The sequence below is a fragment of the Dendrobates tinctorius genome, unplaced genomic scaffold, assembly GCF_039654945.1.
Source record: "Dendrobates tinctorius isolate UK_male_01 unplaced genomic scaffold, ASM3965494v1 ptg000029l, whole genome shotgun sequence".
Lineage (NCBI taxonomy): Eukaryota > Metazoa > Chordata > Amphibia > Anura > Dendrobatidae > Dendrobates > Dendrobates tinctorius.
Window position 1 is genome coordinate 12,871,162 of NW_027361697.1, and position 17,632 is coordinate 12,888,793.

General features: G+C 44.4%; 1 long non-coding RNA gene across 1 annotated transcript in view; it reads right to left on the reverse strand.

Annotated features, from left to right (window-relative positions):
• Window positions 1-11,987: 11,987 nt before the first annotated feature.
• The window catches only part of LOC141085705 (uncharacterized), a 124,372-nt gene continuing 118,727 nt past the window's right edge, over window positions 11,988-17,632 (reverse strand). Inside the window, exons 3-4 of the long non-coding RNA XR_012231380.1 lie at window positions 12,364-12,454; window positions 11,988-12,009 (exon numbers count right to left, since the gene is read on the reverse strand). This is a non-coding gene — a long non-coding RNA (uncharacterized lncRNA). The remainder of the gene's footprint in view (window positions 12,010-12,363; window positions 12,455-17,632) is intronic.

Here is a 17,632-nt window from a genome sequence, read left to right on the forward strand (position 1 = left end):
AATAGTCAAAGGGGAATGACCTGTGTGGGAGAACATCGATATGGGAGGAAAAGTAGTTTGTAACCATAGTTGACAACTGCTGTCTCCTGTCACTTTCCATCGATGCTGTATTACCAGTTGTGTGAGCAGTACTTGAAAAATCAGTCCACAACATTGTCATGAAACCCCTGTCTCCAACGCCACTTCTGCTGTGTGCACTATGAACACCTCTGCCAAGCTGCCCCCGGCCCGTACGGCTCGTGTGAGAACCATCACCGCTGCTGTGTGCTGGGAATGCCTCAAGCAACCGATTTACCAGAGTTGCTTGTTTATTAGCCAATATTAGGTCAAGGTTCTCCTGTGGCATGATGTTTTGTAATTTGCCTTTATAGCGTGGATCCAGGATGCTGGCCAACCAGTAGTCGTCATCGTTCATTATTTTGGCAATGCGGGGGTCCCTTTTTAGGATCCGCAAGGCATAATCTGACATGTGGGCCAATGTTCCCGGTGTCAATGATGCACTGCGAGTGCTGGTTGGAGGAGCACTTTCTGGCAAATCCACATCCCTCCAGTCATGCACAAACCCTGTACCAGACCTTGCCACACCAACATTTTCACTTGCCCCACGAGATGCATCCTCCTCCCCTAAGTAATCATCCCCATCATCATCCTCCTCCTCCTCTTCTTCCTCCAACTCGTCCAGGAGAGGTCCCTGAGCAGACAATGGCTGAATGTCATCAAGGATTCCCTCCAGCTCTTCCTCCTCGTCAACATTGGCTGCAGACGCCTGCTCCTTAAGGTGCGTCAAAGTTTGCATGAGCAGACGCATAAGTGGGATGCTCATGCTTAGGATGGCGTCGTCTGCGCTTACCAGCCGTGTGCATTCCTCAAAACACTGAAGGACTTTACAGAGGACTTTCAGCTTCGACCACTGCACACCTGTCAACTCCATGTCTGCTCTCAAAGTGCCTGGCCATGTATCCTCCCACAAATGCATTATGGCCTGCCTCTGCTCGCACAGCCGCTCCACCATGTGCAGGGTGGAGTTCCACCTTGTTGCAATGTCGATAATGAGGCGGTGGTTGGGAAGGTGGAGCAATCGCTGCAGCTTCTGCATGCGAACGGAGTGTACAGGCGACCGGCGGATGTGCGCGCACAGTCTTCGCACCTTATGGAGCAGGGCTGTTAACTCCGGATAATTTTTGAGGAAGCACTGCACCACCAGGTTCAAGGTGTGAGCCAAGCAAGGTATGTGGCTGAGTTTTGAAAGGGCTATAGCTGCCACAAAATTATGGCCGTTATCACTAACTACCTTGCCTGCCTCAAGATGTACACTGCCCAGCCATGACTCAGTTTGTCGCTTCAAGTACTCGGCCAGCACCTCGGCGGTGTGTCTGTCGCCCAAACACATCATCTGCAACACAGCCTGCTGATGCTTTCCACTAGCTGCTCGATAGGGGGACACCTCGTGTGCAACAGTGGCAGCTGCAGATGGAGTGCTCGTACGACTGCGCTCTGTGGACGAGCTTTCGCTTCTGGAGGAGGAGGAGGAGGGTGGAACGCCTACAGCCAACTGTTTCCTATACCGTGGGCTAGGCAGCACTGTCCCACCACCGCTGTCCCCTGTGGACCCTGCATCCACCACATTAACCCAGTGCACAGTGATGGACACGTAACGGCCCTGGCCATGCCGACTGGACCATGCATCAGTTGTGAGGTGCACCTTTCCACTCACTGACTGCTTGAGTGCATGGACAATGCGGTCTTTCACATGATGGTGGAGGGCTGATGTGGCTTTGCGAGAGAAGAAGTGGTGACTGGGTAGGTCATAGCGTGGTACTGCATAGGCCATGAGTTTGCGGAAAGCTGCGCTTTCCACCAACCGATAGGGCATCATCTCAAACGAGATTAGTTTGGCAATGTGGGCGTTCAAACCCAGTGTACGCGGATGAGAGACTGAGTACTTTCTTGACCTACTCATAGTGTCTGGGAGGGTGAGCTGGACTTGAGAGCTGCATATGGTGGAAGTAGCGGTGGACAGGGCGGACTGAGAGAGGGTTGGTTGATGATGGTGATGGAGTTGGTGTTATTTCTGATGGCCTAGATTCAGTATTTCGTTGATATAACAGTGGGATTCCCTGACTGCTGTGGCCTTGCAATGACACCTCAACATTTGCTGCTGTGCTAACCGGTGGGCTTACAGTGGGGGAAACAATGTAGCGTTGCTGACTACCTTCTTTGTGATCAGTTGCACATGTGGCACTTGAGGTTTGGTGTTGTGTCCACGCTTGCAAGTGCATGCTGGTTAAATGTCTAAGCATGCAACTGGTATTCAAATTTTTCAGATTTTTCCCTCGGCTAAAGGTCTTTGCGCACTTCTTACAGATAACCTTGGCCTGATCATGAGGATTTTGTTCAAAAAAGTGCCACACTGCACTCTTCCTACTTTGGCAGACATTTTGCGGCCTAGCACGCTGTGATGTTTTGACCCTCTGGACAAGCTGTCCAGCAACTCTTTTGATTTTTGGAACCTGTCTTTGGAGTGCTCTGGGCCTGCCAGATAACAGCTGTTGCGATGTTGATGTCTGCTGTGGATGCTCCTCATCTGAGCTATTGGAAGCAGCACCCTCTTCCCCCAATGGATGCCAATCTGGGTCAACAACTGGGTCATCCATCACCTCCTCTTCAATGTCATGTGCATCTTCCTCTGTGTCACAATGTATGGTGGTATAGTGTGCGGGAAGGGGCACCTGAGTCTCATCAGGGTCAGAATCTGGCTCTGTACACTGCGAGGACAATGTAGTGCTCTGAGTGAATGTACCAGCAGAATCATCTATCAGCGGCTGTGCATCAGTGCACTCCATGTCAGATTCATCTTGGCCTGGGTAATTCACCATTTGACTTGATAATCCAGGCATGGTATGTGAAAACAGCTCCATGGAGTAATCAGTAGTATGGCCTGCGTCATCCTTCAATCTTGGTTGTGGTGAAGGACACAAGGAAAGGTGTGGTTCATGAACATGAGCCTCCAATGACGACTCAGTGCTTTTACTTTTTACAACTTCAGAAGAGGAGGCGATAGAGCTGGAGGCTGAGTCAGCAATGTAAGACAAAACTTTTTCCTGATGCTCTGGCGTTAAAAGCGGTTTGCCAACTCCTAGAAAACTAAGCCTTCGAAGCCTTATGGAGTCAGACGATGACGCAGGCTCAACACCTCCTGCATTCGGTCCTATTTTGCTTTTGCCACTACCATCAGATCCACCACCAACACCATCATTACCAGCTGCCAACCCCTGCCCAATTCCACGGCCTCTTCCACCAGCCTTCCTCATTTTTGGTAGAAATGTAGACAAAATCCTACAAACTATATAGTAATGTAAAACAAGGTACAAGGTGTCTATAGGACAGGGGAGATTTAGATTTTCTGCAGACACTTGTGGACACTGGACACTTGGATTGTGTGAGGCCCACTGAATATCACAGCGCTATGTCACAGGCTCGATGGCACAGGTGTGAAAAAAGTGACTACAGGATAAGGGAGATTTTGAATTTCTGGGAGATTTTGAATTTCTGCAGACACTTGTGGACACTGGACACTTGGATTGTGTGAGGCCCACTGAATATCACAGCGCTATGTCACAGGCTCGATGGCACAGGTGTGAAAAAAGTGACTACAGGATAAGGGAGATTTTGAATTTCTGGGAGATTTTGAATTTCTGCAGACACTTGTGGACACTGGACACTTGGATTGTGTGAGGCCCACTGAATATCACAGCGCTATGTCACAGGCTCGATGGCACAGGTGTGAAAAAAGTGACTACAGGATAAGGGAGATTTTGAATTTCTGGGAGATTTTGAATTTCTGCAGACACTTGTGGACACTGGACACTTGGATTGTGTGAGGCCCACTGAATATCACAGTGCTATGTCATAGGCTCGATGGCACAGGTGTGAAAAAAGTGACTACAGGATAAGGGAGATTTTGAATTTCTGGGAGATTTTGAATTTCTGCAGACACTTGTGGACACTGGACACTTGGATTGTGTGAGGCCCACTGAATATCACAGTGCTATGTCACAGGCTCGATGGCACAGGTGTGAAAAAAGTGACTACAGGATAAGGGAGATTTTGAATTTCTGGGAGATTTTGAATTTCTGCAGACACTTGTGGACACTGGACACTTGGATTGTGTGAGGCCCACTGAATATCACAACGCTATGTCACAGGCTCGATGGCACAGGTGTGAAAAAAGTGACTACAGGATAAGGGAGATTTTGAATTTCTGGGAGATTTTGAATTTCTGCAGACACTTGTGGACACTGGACACTTGGATTGTGTGAGGCCCACTGAATATCACAGCGCTATGTCACAGGCTCGATGGCACAGGTGTGAAAAAAGTGACTACAGGATAAGGGAGATTTTGAATTTCTGGGAGATTTTGAATTTCTGCAGACACTTGTGGACACTGGACACTTGGATTGTGTGAGGCCCACTGAATATCACAGTGCTATGTCACAGGCTCGATGGCACAGGTGTGAAAAAAGTGACTACAGGATAAGGGAGATTTTGAATTTCTGCAGACACTTGTGGACACTGGACACTTGGATTGTGTGAGGCCCACTGAATATCACAGTGCTATGTCACAGGCTCGATGGCACAGGTGTGAAAAAAGTGACTACAGGATAAGGGAGATTTTGAATTTCTGCAGACACTTGTGGACACTGGACACTTGGATTGTGTGAGGCCCACTGAATATCACAGTGCTATGTCACAGGCTCGATGGCACAGGTGTGAAAAAAGTGACTACAGGATAAGGGAGATTTTGAATTTCTGGGAGATTTTGAATTTCTGCAGACACTTGTGGACACTGGACACTTGGATTGTGTGAGGCCCACTGAATATCACAACGCTATGTCACAGGCTCGATGGCACAGGTGTGAAAAAAGTGACTACAGGATAAGGGAGATTTTGAATTTCTGGGAGATTTTGAATTTCTGCAGACACTTGTGGACACTGGACACTTGGATTGTGTGAGGCCCACTGAATATCACAGCGCTATGTCACAGGCTCGATGGCACAGGTGTGAAAAAAGTGACTACAGGATAAGGGAGATTTTGAATTTCTGGGAGATTTTGAATTTCTGCAGACACTTGTGGACACTGGACACTTGGATTGTGTGAGGCCCACTGAATATCACAGTGCTATGTCACAGGCTCGATGGCACAGGTGTGAAAAAAGTGACTACAGGATAAGGGAGATTTTGAATTTCTGCAGACACTTGTGGACACTGGACACTTGGATTGTGTGAGGCCCACTGAATATCACAGTGCTATGTCACAGGCTCGATGGCACAGGTGTGAAAAAAGTGACTACAGGATAAGGGAGATCTTGAATTTCTGGGAGATTTTGAATTTCTGCAGACACTTGTGGACACTGGACACTTGGATTGTGTGAGGCCCACTGAATATCACAGCGCTATGTCACAGGCTCGATGGCACAGGTGTGAAAAAAGTGACTACAGGATAAGGGAGATTTTGAATTTCTGCAGACACTTGTGGACACTGGACACTTGGATTGTGTGAGGCCCACTGAATATCACAGTGCTATGTCACTGGCTCGATGGCACAGGTGTGAAAAAAGTGACTACAGGATAAGGGAGATTTTAAATTTCTGCAGACACTTGTGGACACTGGACACTTTTGGATTGTGTGAGGCCCAATGAATATCAGAGCGTTATGTCACAGGCTCGATGCAGCAGGTGTGAAAAAAGTGACTACAGGATAAGGGAGATTTTGAATTTCTGCAGACACTGGACACTTTTGGATTGTGTGAGGCCCAATGAATATCAGAGCGCTATGTCTCAGGCTCGATGCAGCAGGTGTGAAAAAAGTGACTACAGGATAAGGGAGATTTTGAATTTCTGCAGACACTTGTGGACACTGGACACTTTTGGATTGTGTGAGGCCCACTGAATATCAGAGCGCTATGTCACAGGCTCGATGGCACAGGTGTGAAAAAAGTGAATTGTAGAATTGGGCAGAATAGGAATCTCCCTACAGTGTAGGTCTGTAAGAACGGAACAAGTCCTCCACTTATCCTTCCACAGTGACACACAGATAGCTTCACTGTGGCTGTGGTAACAGCCGTTACACGGTACTGTGTGAGGAGCGTACACCGCTGTATGGTGTGAATAAATGCACGCTCAGTACCTTAGCAGGACAAAAAAAAAATTGGGATTGCTTTTAAAAAAGCAGTTTGCAGAGCAGTGGGGAAACAGCAATGCAGCTGTCAGGAAGCCTTAGAAGGCAGCCTAACAACCAACACCGCTAATCCACCACAATATAGCCTCCCCTTGCACTGCACACACAGTGACTGGTGTGTTGCACAGGCAAAATCGCTAGCAGCAGAAGCAGTTTTTTTGTCTTCTTCCCTGCCTAACGCTCTCCCTACAGAATCAGCAACCTCTCCCTATGCTAAGATCGGCAGAAGTAAGATGGCGGTCGGCGTGCACGCCCTTTTATAACCCCTGTGACGCCCACCAAAGCAAGCCAATCACTTGCATGCCCTTCTGAAAGATGGTGGCGACCCCTGCCTATGTCATCACATTGCCCACAGTGTCCGTGGATCCTGATTGGCTGAAAAAGAGCACTAAACAAACTTTTGAAACGCGACTTTGGCGCGTAAGTCGCCGACCTCGTGGCCGACCTCATCCTAGGGTCGGGTTTCGTTTCATGAAACCTGACTTTGCCAAAAGTCGGCGACTTTTGAAATTTTTCGACCCGTTTCGCTCAACTCTACTCGTGACCCCTTGCTTTTGGAAGTGCATTGAACAGCAGGGTGGTGTGTTGGTAAAAGGGGAAAAAAAAATCTTTTAAATCTTCTGCCTGAGCGAGTGTGAACGAGCTGAGTGTGACCTGAGCGTAAGTGCGAACTGTGGTAAGTGTGTGACTTGTGATTCAGTGAAGAAGTATATGGAAAACCTATAACAAATACATGTGTGAGTTGATGAATTGTAGGTTGCTGAGTGCTTTCTACCTGTTCAATTTTTTGGGGTTTGGGGGCTTGTTTAACCTATTTTCCTTTCTACAGGGTTAATCTCTTATTTTACTATCTGTGTTTTTAAGGGTTTCCTATATTGCATTTAAATCTTGAGGTGTAACTATATTCACAAGGGGTTAATTAAGGGTGGCAGTTCATAATTAAGGGATTATAAGGGGCAGCTGGTTGGGGCTAAACTCCTTTTGGAAGTGCATTGAGCAGCAGGGTGGTGTGCTGGTAAAAGGGAAAAAAAAATCTTTTAAATCTTCTGCCTGAGCGAGTGCGAACGAGCTGAGTGTAACCTGAGCGTAAGTGCAAACTGTGGTAAGTGTGTGACTTGTGATTCAGTGACTTTGGATTCAGGGAGTTTCCAAGGGAGGTATTACTGAATTGCTGTTATATTTTATTTATACATTTATTTATTTTTGCTTATCTTTTCTGTCTGGTGCAATCCCCATTAGGATGTGCTCCACTATTGCCAATGCCATCCAGTGCACGTCTTGCCGCATGTATGAAATCCTTGAACAGCCGGTCGAGGGTGCACACTGCTGTGCGAGATGTGAGCACGTTGTGCATTTGGAAGCCCAGATACTGGATCTAAATGTGCAGCTGACAACACTGAGATCCATAGACAATATGGAAAGGAGTCTTCTGCTCACTGAGCAGTCGCTCAATGGGATAGATGAGGGGGGATGCTAGGTTGGAGCTGCAGGACAATGAAGCAGCTAGCTGGGTGACAGTTAGAAGGCGGGGTAGAGGAAAGAGCACCAGGGAGGCTAGTCCTGATCTGGCACACCCCAATAAGTTTGCTAAGTTGGCAGATGAAGGGAGTGTTAGTGCAGGAGTAGCACTGCTGCGGCAAGGCATGTCCTCTGAAAGCCGGAGGAATGTCTGCTCCAGTAAGGGGGGAAATAGGAGAGCAAGGCAGGCCAGACAGGTTCTGGTAGTGGGAGAGTCAATTATTAGTGGAACAGATAGTGCAATCTGTCACAAAGACAGGGATCGTCGAACGGTGTGCTGCCTACCTGGCGCTCGAGTCCGACACATCGCTGATCGGGTTGACAGATTACTGAGAGTGGCTGGTGAGGATCCAGCGGTCATGGTGCACATTGACACAAACGACAAAGTTAGAGGTAGGTGGAAGGTCCTTAAAGATGATTTCAGGGAATTAGGCTGTAAGCTTAAAGCAAGGACCTCCAAGGTGGTATTTTGGGGAGGGTGCAGCTGTGCTGGGGGAGAAAATGGCTAGAAGGTTGGAGGAGTGTTTAAACTAGGGATGGGGGGGTGGGTATTCCTTTTATAGGAGGGAAAGACAGTGCAGATAGAGACCTGGGCACAAATAATGAAATTGAGGGTGGAGGTGGCATGGGGGTGGGGTTAGAGCAGTTAATAATTTTAAGAAAGAATAGAGGTATAGAGAGATACATAAAGTGCATGTATACTAATGCCAGAGGCCTCGCCAACAAAATGGAGGAATTGGAGTTAATGTTGTTGGAACATAATTATGACATGGTGGGGATATCTGAGACATGGCTGGACGAGAGCCATGACTGGGCAGTTAATTTACAGGGCTCTAGTCTGATCAGAAATGACTGAACAAATAAGCGAGGGGGAGGCGTGTGTTTATATATAAAATCATCCTTAAAACCCATCCTGCGTGATAATATATATGAATCTAAAGAAAATGTAGAGTCCCTGTGGGTAGAGATAAGGGGAGGGGGGAAAAATAATAAATTACTGATAGGGGTTTGTTATAAGTCTCCAAAAATATTGGAAGCAACAGAGAATATCCTCATAAAGCAAATAGATGAATCTGCGACTCAAGGAGAAGTCATTATTATGGGGGACTTCAACTACACTGAAATACATTGGGGAACCGAAACCTGCAATTTCAGCAAAGGTAATAGGTTTTTGACAACTATGAGAGACAATTACCTTTCACAACTGGTTCAGGACCCAACAAGAGGGGGGCACTACTAGACCTAATATTAACCAAGAGGCCAGACCGCATATCAAATGTAAGGGTTGAGGGTCACTTGGGTAATAGTGATCACAAATTAATAAGTTTTCATGCATCCTTTAATAAGATGTGTAGTAGAGGGGTTACAAGGACACTAAACTTCAGGAAGGCAAATTTCCAACGGATGAGAGATGACCTTGGTGCAATTAACTGGTACGATATCCTGAGACATAAAAATACACAAAGAAAATGGGAGACGTTTGTGCACAATACATACCGTATGGGAATAAACATGCGAGAAATAGGAGGAAACCACTATGGCTAAATAGAGATGTAAGGGTGCAATAAGTGACAAAAATGAAGCATTTAGAGAATTAAAGCAAGTAGGTAGTGATGAGGCATTAAATAAATACAGTATTTACACAAGAAAATCCCATGACGGATAACATGATCAGGGATAAAAATTCTCCACTAAATGTCACCTGCTTAACCCAGCAGAAAGTATGGCGGCGTCTAAAAATCACTAAAATTGACAAGTCCCCGGGCCCGGATGGGATACACCCCCGAGTACTGCAGGAATTAAGCACAGTCATAGATAGACCATTATTTTTAATCTTTAAAGATTCCATAACAACAGGGTCTGTACCACAGGACTGGCGTATAGCAAATGTGGTGCCAATATTCAAAAAGGGGACAAAAACTGAACTTGGAAATTATAGGCCAGTAAGTTTAACCTCAAATATGGGTAAAATCCTGGAGGGTTTTCTAAGAGATACTATACTGGAGTATCTGGAGAAGAATAACCTCATGACCCAATATCAACATGGGTTTACAAGGGACCGTTCCTGTCAGACTAAACTGATAAGCTTTTATGAAGAGGTAAGTTCAGGACTGGACCAAGGGAATGCAGTGGACGTGGTGTACTTGGACTTTTCAAAAGCTTTTGATACGTTGCCACATAAAAGGTTGATACATAAAATGAGAACAATGGGGATAGGGGAAAATAGGTGTAGGTGGGTTAAGGGCTGGCTCAGGGATAGGAAACAAAGAGTGGTTATTAATGGAGCACACTCGGACTGGGTCACGGTTAGCAGTGGGGTACCACAGGGGTCAGATTTGGGCCCACTTCTTTTTAACATATTTATTAATGACCTTGTAGGGGGCATAGAAAGTAGAATTTCAATATTTGCAGATGACACTAAACTCTGCAGGGTAATCAATACAGAGGAGGACAATTTTATATTACAGGAGGATTTATGTAAACTAGAAGCTTGGGCTGATAAATGGCAAATGAGCATTAATGGGGATAAATGTAAGGTCATGCACTTGGGTAGAACAAACAAGATGTATAATTATGTGCTTAATTGTAAAACACTGGGCAAAACTGTCACTGAAAAAGACCTGGGTGTATGGGTGTAAGACATAGCTGAACTGGAGCCTGGTGCAGAGAAGAGCGACCAAGGTTATTAGGGAACTAGGAGGTCTGCAATACCAAGACAGGTTATTACACTTGGGGTTATTTAGTTTGGAAAATCGAAGGCTTAGGGGTGATCTTATTACAATGTATGTGGGGACAATACAGAGACCTTTCTAATGATCTTTTTACTCTTAGACCTGTGACGGGGACAAGGGGGCATCCTCTATGTCTGGAGGAAAGAAGGTTTAAGCATACTCACAGACGCGGATTCTTTACTGTAAGAGCAGTGAGACTATGGAACTCTCTGTCATATGATGTTGTAATGAGTGATTCCCTACTAAAATTTAAGAAGGGACTGGATGCCTTTCTTGAAAAGTATAATATTACAGGATATATACACTAGTTTCCTTAATATTGCATTGATCCAGGGAGCTAGTGTGATTGCCGTATGTGGAGCCGGGAAGGAATTTTTTTCCCCAATGTGAAGCTTACTGTTTGCCACTTGGGTTTTTTTTTTGCCTTCCTCTGGATCAACATGTAAGGGCAAGTTAGGATAGGATATGGGTTAAACTAGATGGACTTAAAGTTTTCCTTCAACCTTGATAACTATGTTACTATGTTAATATACAGTAACCAGCTCCACTACCTTCACTAGTAACAAGAGGAAGGCCAGAAAGTGAATTCACAACAGATAGGTCCGTTGGGGGGATCACGTAAAATGGGGGAAAGATGATTAATTCTGTTTTGTCCATATTAAGTTTTAGAAATCTAGCGGAGAAGAAGGATGAAATAGCAGACAGACATTGAGGGATTCTGTTTAGTAGGGAGGTGATATCTGGTACAGAGATGTAGATCTGTGTGTCATCAGCATAGAGGTGTAAATGGAGAAGAGCAGTGGCCCTAGGACTGAACCTTGCGGGACTCCGAATGATAGGGGGTGTGGTGAGGAGGTGGAGTGTGAGTGGGAGACGCCGAGTGTCCAGTCTGTTAGGTATGACGCAATCCAAGAAAGGGCCACGTCTGTGATACCAAGAGATGAGAGGGTCTGTAGTAATAGGGACTGGTCCACTGTGTCAAAGGCAGAGGACAGGTCCAGGAGGAGGAGGACAGAGTAGTGTCGCTTGGCCTTGGCGGCTAGTAGGTCATTGGTGACCTTAGTTAGGGCAGTTTCAGTGGAGTGGAGAGGCCGGAAGCCAGATTGTAATCGGTCAAGGAGGGAGCAAGAAGAGAGGTGGGAGGACAGTTCAAGATGGACGTGTTGTTCCAGTAGTTTTGAGGCATAGGGGAGAAGTGATATAGGGCTATAGCTAGATACAGAGGATGGGTCAAGAGAGTGCTTTTTGAGGATAGGTGTGACTGAGGCGTTTAAAGCTTGAGGGGAAAACACCAGTTGTTAGTGATAGGTTGAAGAGGTGGGTTAGGGTTGGGTATAAAAGCTCACACTCTACAGGAGAGAGGGGACCCTGCTGACCATAAGAGCTTACACCCTAGAGGAGAGAGAGGACCCACTGACCATAATAGCTTATACTCTATAGAAGAGAAAGACTTACCTATTGACTATGGAGATGTAAAATGACTCTGCTGTACAAACCGTGCTCCACTGGGAACCGTTAATCTGCAAAACCACAAATTTCAGGATATTCAGCTCAAACTTAATCCTCCATGGATCTATTCACTCATCTCTAGTTTTGCCCAATATTTACTGTCGGTCTGGATGGTTGTTTCTATTTCAATATGACCAAATTACAGCCATTTATTTTCTTGCGCATTGTCTTTACTTGCTGGATAAAAATGCCATTTTCATTTACAATATTGTTGTCTCCAGCAAGATGGCTATATATTCGGATAATGTAGTCCATAAAGCATTTTATTCACTTACTATACCTACTGTGTACAATCATTGACAGTTTCTTTTGCTAACATGTTTCCCTTAAGACACAAGAAGTTCTTTTGTATGTTTCTAACTTACTCAACAAGCCAAAAGTATATTTCATGCATTGTCATATTTGTGGTTGGTTGGTGCCTCGCCTCACTTCTGAATGATTCCAGAACTTGTGTACCTAATGAAAATAAATTTCAGATGAGATGCTTCACTTTCATTTCCAATAATACTTTTTGTTTCTCCGGTCTCTTAGTAGTTGTTATGATTATGTACTATCTTTCTAAAACAATAACACTGTCAAGATATAATTTTACATTTCATGAGATACTGAACAGGAGTAAATCACCTGTGAAACCCACACAGATACTGTTCTTTCTCAATAAAAAGTTTCAAAGTAATCTCCACCTTTTAATATAATGTTTAACCCCTTCACCCCCAAGGGTGGTTTGCACGTTCATGACCGGGCCAATTTTTACAATTCTGACCACTGTACCTTTATGAGGTCATAACTCTGGAACGCTTCTATGGATCCTGGTGATTCTGACATAGTTTTCTCGTGACATATTGTACTTCATGTTAGTGGTAAAATTTCATTCAAATAACTTGCGTTTATTTGTGAAAAAAATGGAAATTTGGCAAAAATTTTGAAAATTTCGCAATTTTCCAACTTTGAATTTTTATGCCCTTAAATCACAGAGATACAGCACACAAAAAACTTGATAACTAACATTTCCCACATGTTTACTTTACATCAGCACAATTTTGGAACCAACATTTTTTTTTGTTAGGAAGTTATAAGGGTTAAAAGTTGACCAGCGATTTCTCATTTTTACAACACCATTTTATTTTTAGGACCACATCACATTTGAAGCCACTTTGAGGGGTCTATATAATAGAAAATACCCAAAAGTGACACCATTCTAAAAACTGCACCCCTTAAGGTGCTCAAAACCACATTCAAGAAGTTTATTAACCCTTTAGGTGCGTCACAGGAATTTTTTTGAATATTTAAAAAAAAATGAACATCTAACTTTTTTTCACAAAAAAAATACTTCAGGTTCAATTTTTTTATTTTACCAAGGGTAACAGGAGAAATTGGACTTCAAAAGTTATTGTGCAATTTGTCCTGAGTACGCTGATACCTGATTTGTGGGGGGGAGCGACTGTTTCGGCGCATGGCAGAGCTCAGAATGGAAGGAGCGCCGTTTGACTTTTTCAATGCAAAATTGGCTGGAATTCAGATCGGACGCCATGTCACGTTTGGAGAGTCCCTGATGTACCTAAACAGTGGAAACCCCCTACAAGTGACCCCATTTTGGAAACTAGACCCCCCAAGGAACTTATCTAGATATGTGGTGAGAACTTTGAACCCACAAGGGCTTTACAGAAGTTTATAACGTACAGCGGTACAATTAAAAAATCATATTTTTTCCACAAAAATGATCTTTTCACCCCAATTTTTATTTTCCCAAGGGTAACAGGACCCTAAAAGTTATTGTGCAATTTGTCCTGAGTATGCTAATACCCCACATGTGGGGGTAAACCACTATTTGGGCGCATGGCAGAGCTCGGAAGGGAAGCAGCGCCATTTGACGTTTTTGGCTGGAATTGAGATCGGACATCATGTCGCGATTGGAAAACCCCTGATGTACCAAAACAGTGAAAACCCCCCACAAATGACACCATTTTGGAAACTAGACCCCCTAAGGAACTTATCTAGATGTGTGGTGAGAACTTTGAACCCCCAAGGGCTTCACAGAAGTTTATAACATAAAGCCGTACAATTAAAAAATCATATTTTTTCCACAAAAATGATCTTTTCACCCTCAATTCTTATTTTTCCAAGGGTAACAGCACCCTAAAAGTTATTGTGCAATTTGTCCTGAGTACGCTGATACCCCACATGTGGGGGTAAACCACTATTTGGGCGCATGGCAGAGCTCGGAAGGGAAGCAGCGCCATTTGACGTTTTTGGCTGGAATTGAGATCGGACACCATGTCGCGATTGGAAAACCCCTGATGTACCTAAACAGTGGAAACCCCCCCACAAATGACACCATTTTGGAAACTAGACCCCCTAAGGAACTTATCTAGATGTGTGGTGAGAACTTTGAACCCCCAAGGGCTTCACAGAAGTTTATAACATAAAGCCGTACAATTAAATAATCATATTTTTTCCACAAAATGATCTTTTCACCATCAATTCTTATTTTTCCAAGGGTAATAGCACCCTAAAAGTTATTGTGCAATTTTTCCTGAGTACGCTGATACCCCACATGTGGGGGTAAACCACTATTTGGGCGCATGGCAGAGCTCGGAAGGGAAGCAGCGCCATTTGACGTTTTTGGCTGGAATTGAGATCGGACACCATGTTGCGATTGGAAAACCCCTGATGTACCTAAACAGTGGAAACCCCCCACAAATGACACCATTTTGGAAACTAGACCCCCCAAGGAACTTATCTAGATGTGTGGTGAGCACTTTGAACCCCCCAGTGCTTCACAGAAGTTTATAACGCCCGGGCGTGAAAATAAAAAATTCGTATTTTTTCCACAAACATGATCTTTTAGTCACCATTTTTTTTATTTTCCCAAGGGTAACAGGAGAAATTGGACCCCAAAAGTTGTTGTCCAATTTGTCCTGAGTATGCTGATACCCCATATGTGGGAGAAAACTACTGTATGGGCACACGTCGGGGATCGGAAGGGAAGTAGTGACGTTTTGGAATGCAGACATTGATGGAATGGTCTGCGGGTGTCATGTTGCCTTTGGAGAGCCCATAATGTACCTAAACAGTGGAAACTCCCCACAAATGACCCCATTTTGAAAACTAGTCCCCCTAAGGAACTTATCTAGATGTGAGGTGAGCACTTTGAACCCCCAAGGGCTTCACAGAAGTTTATAATGCCAGGGCATGAAAATAAAAAAATCATATTTTTTCCACAAACATGATCAATTATTCCCCAATTTTTTTATTTTCCCAAGGGTAACAGGAGAAATTGAACCCCAAAAGTTGTTGTCCAATTTGTCCTGAGTAAGCTGACACCCCATATGTGGGAGAAAACTACTGTATGGACACACGTCAGGGCTCGGAAGGGAAGTAGTGACGTTTTGGAATGCAGACATTGATGGAATGGTCTGCGGGTGTCATGTTGCCTTTGGAGAGCCCCTAATGTACCTAAACAGTGGAAACACCCATAAATGACCCCATTTTGGAAACGAGAACCCCTAAGGAACTTATATAGATGTGAGGTGAGCACTTTGAACCCCCAAGGGCTTCACAGAAGTTCATAATGCCCGGGCATGAAAATAAAAAAATCGTATTTTTTCCACAAACATGATCAATTAGTCCCCAATTTTTTCATTTTCCCAAGGGTAACAGGAGAAATTGGACCGCAAAAGTTGTTGTCCAATTTGTCCTGAGTACGCTGACACCCCATATGTGGGAGAAAACTACTGTATGGAGACACGTCGGGGCTCGGAAGGGAAGCAGTGCCATTTTGGAATGCAGACTTTGATGGAATGGTCTGCGGGTGTCATGTGCGTTTGGAGAGCCCCTGATGTACCTAAACTATTGAAACTCCCAAAAAGTGACCCCATTTTGGACACTAGACCCCCCCACGGAACTTATCTAGATGTGTGGTGAGCACTTTGAACCCCCAAGTGCTTCATAGAAGTTTATAACGCTCGGACGTGAAAATAAAAAAATCATTTTTTTCCACAAAAATGATATTTTTGCCCCCAATTTTTTATTTTCCTAAGGGTAACAGGAGAAATTGGACCCCAAAAATTGTTTTGCAATTTGTCCTGAGTAGGCTGATACCCTACATGTGGGGGTAAAACACTGTTTGGGCGCAAGGCAGAGCTTGGAAGGGAAGGAGCACCATATGACTTTTTCAACTCAGAATTGGCTGGAATTGAGATCAGACGCAATGTTGCATTTGGAGAGCCCCTGATGTGCCCAAACAGTGGAAACCCCCAATTCTAACTCCAACCCGAACCCCAACACACCCCTAACCCTAATCTCAGCCCTAACCCAAGCCCTAACCCTAGCCCTAGCCCTAACCCTAACCCTAACCCTAGCCCTAACCCTAGCCCTAACCCTAGCCCTAATGGAAAAATGGAAATAAATACATTTTTTTAATTTTATTATTTTTCCCTAACTAAGGGGGTGATAACAGGGGGTTTGATTTACTATTTATGGCGGTTTTTATTTTTGGCAGCTGTCGCACGCTAAAAGACGCTTTTTATAGTTTTTGCATCACCACATATTGAGAGCTATAATTTTTCCGTATTTTGACCCACCGAGTCATGTGAGGTCTTATTTTTTGCGGGACGAGTTGACGTTTTTATTGGTACCATTTTCGGGCACGAGACATTTTTTGATCGCTTTTTATTCCGATTTTTGGGACGCAGAATGAACAAAAACCAGCGTTTCATGAATTTCTTTTGGGGGAGTGCGTTTACACCGCTCCGCGTGTGGTAAAATTGATAAAGCGGTTTTATTCTTCGGGTCAGTACGGTTACAGCGATACCTCATTTAGGTCGTTTTTTTATGTTTTGTCGGTTTTATGCAATGAAAACTATTTTATATAAAAAATAATTATTTTTGCATCGCTTTATTCTGCGAGCTATAACTTTTTTATTTTTTCACTGATGATGCTGTGTGGCAGCTCGTTTTTTGCGGGACAAGATGAAGTTTTCAGCGGTACCATGGATATTTATATGCGTCTTTTTGATCGCGCGTTATTACACTTTTTGTTTGGCTGTATGATAATAAATCATTATTTTTTGCTTCGTTTTTTATTTTTAATTTTTTAGGGGTTCGCTAAAGGGGTTAACTAATGGGACAGTTTTATAGGGAGGGTCGTTACAGACGCGGCGATACCTAATATGTGTACTTTTATTGTTTTGGGTTTTTTTTATTTTCAAAAAATGAATTTATTGGGGAATATTTTTTTTTTTTTTACTAATTTATTTGGCGATTTTTTAAAAATTATTTTTACACTTTTTTTTTAATTTTTTTTGTACTTTATTACATAGTCCCAGGTGGGACATCACTGTCCTGTGACAGATCGCTGATCTGTCACATCACAGATCACTGTGACAGATCAGCAATCTGTCACAGGCAGTGCACAAGGCTTCCTCATGCCTGCGCTTTGCAGGCACTGAGGAAGCCAGCTTCCTCCAGGCCCCCGAAGGCCCCCGTCGCCATCTTGGATCCGGGGGCCTGGAGGAAAGGAGTCCCCCGCAGCAGCGCTGCACATTGCGCTGCCGTGGGGGGCTCAGGGAAGCACGGAGGGAGCCCCCTCCCTGCCGATGCTTCCCTTTAACTCCCGGTACACCGCGATCATGT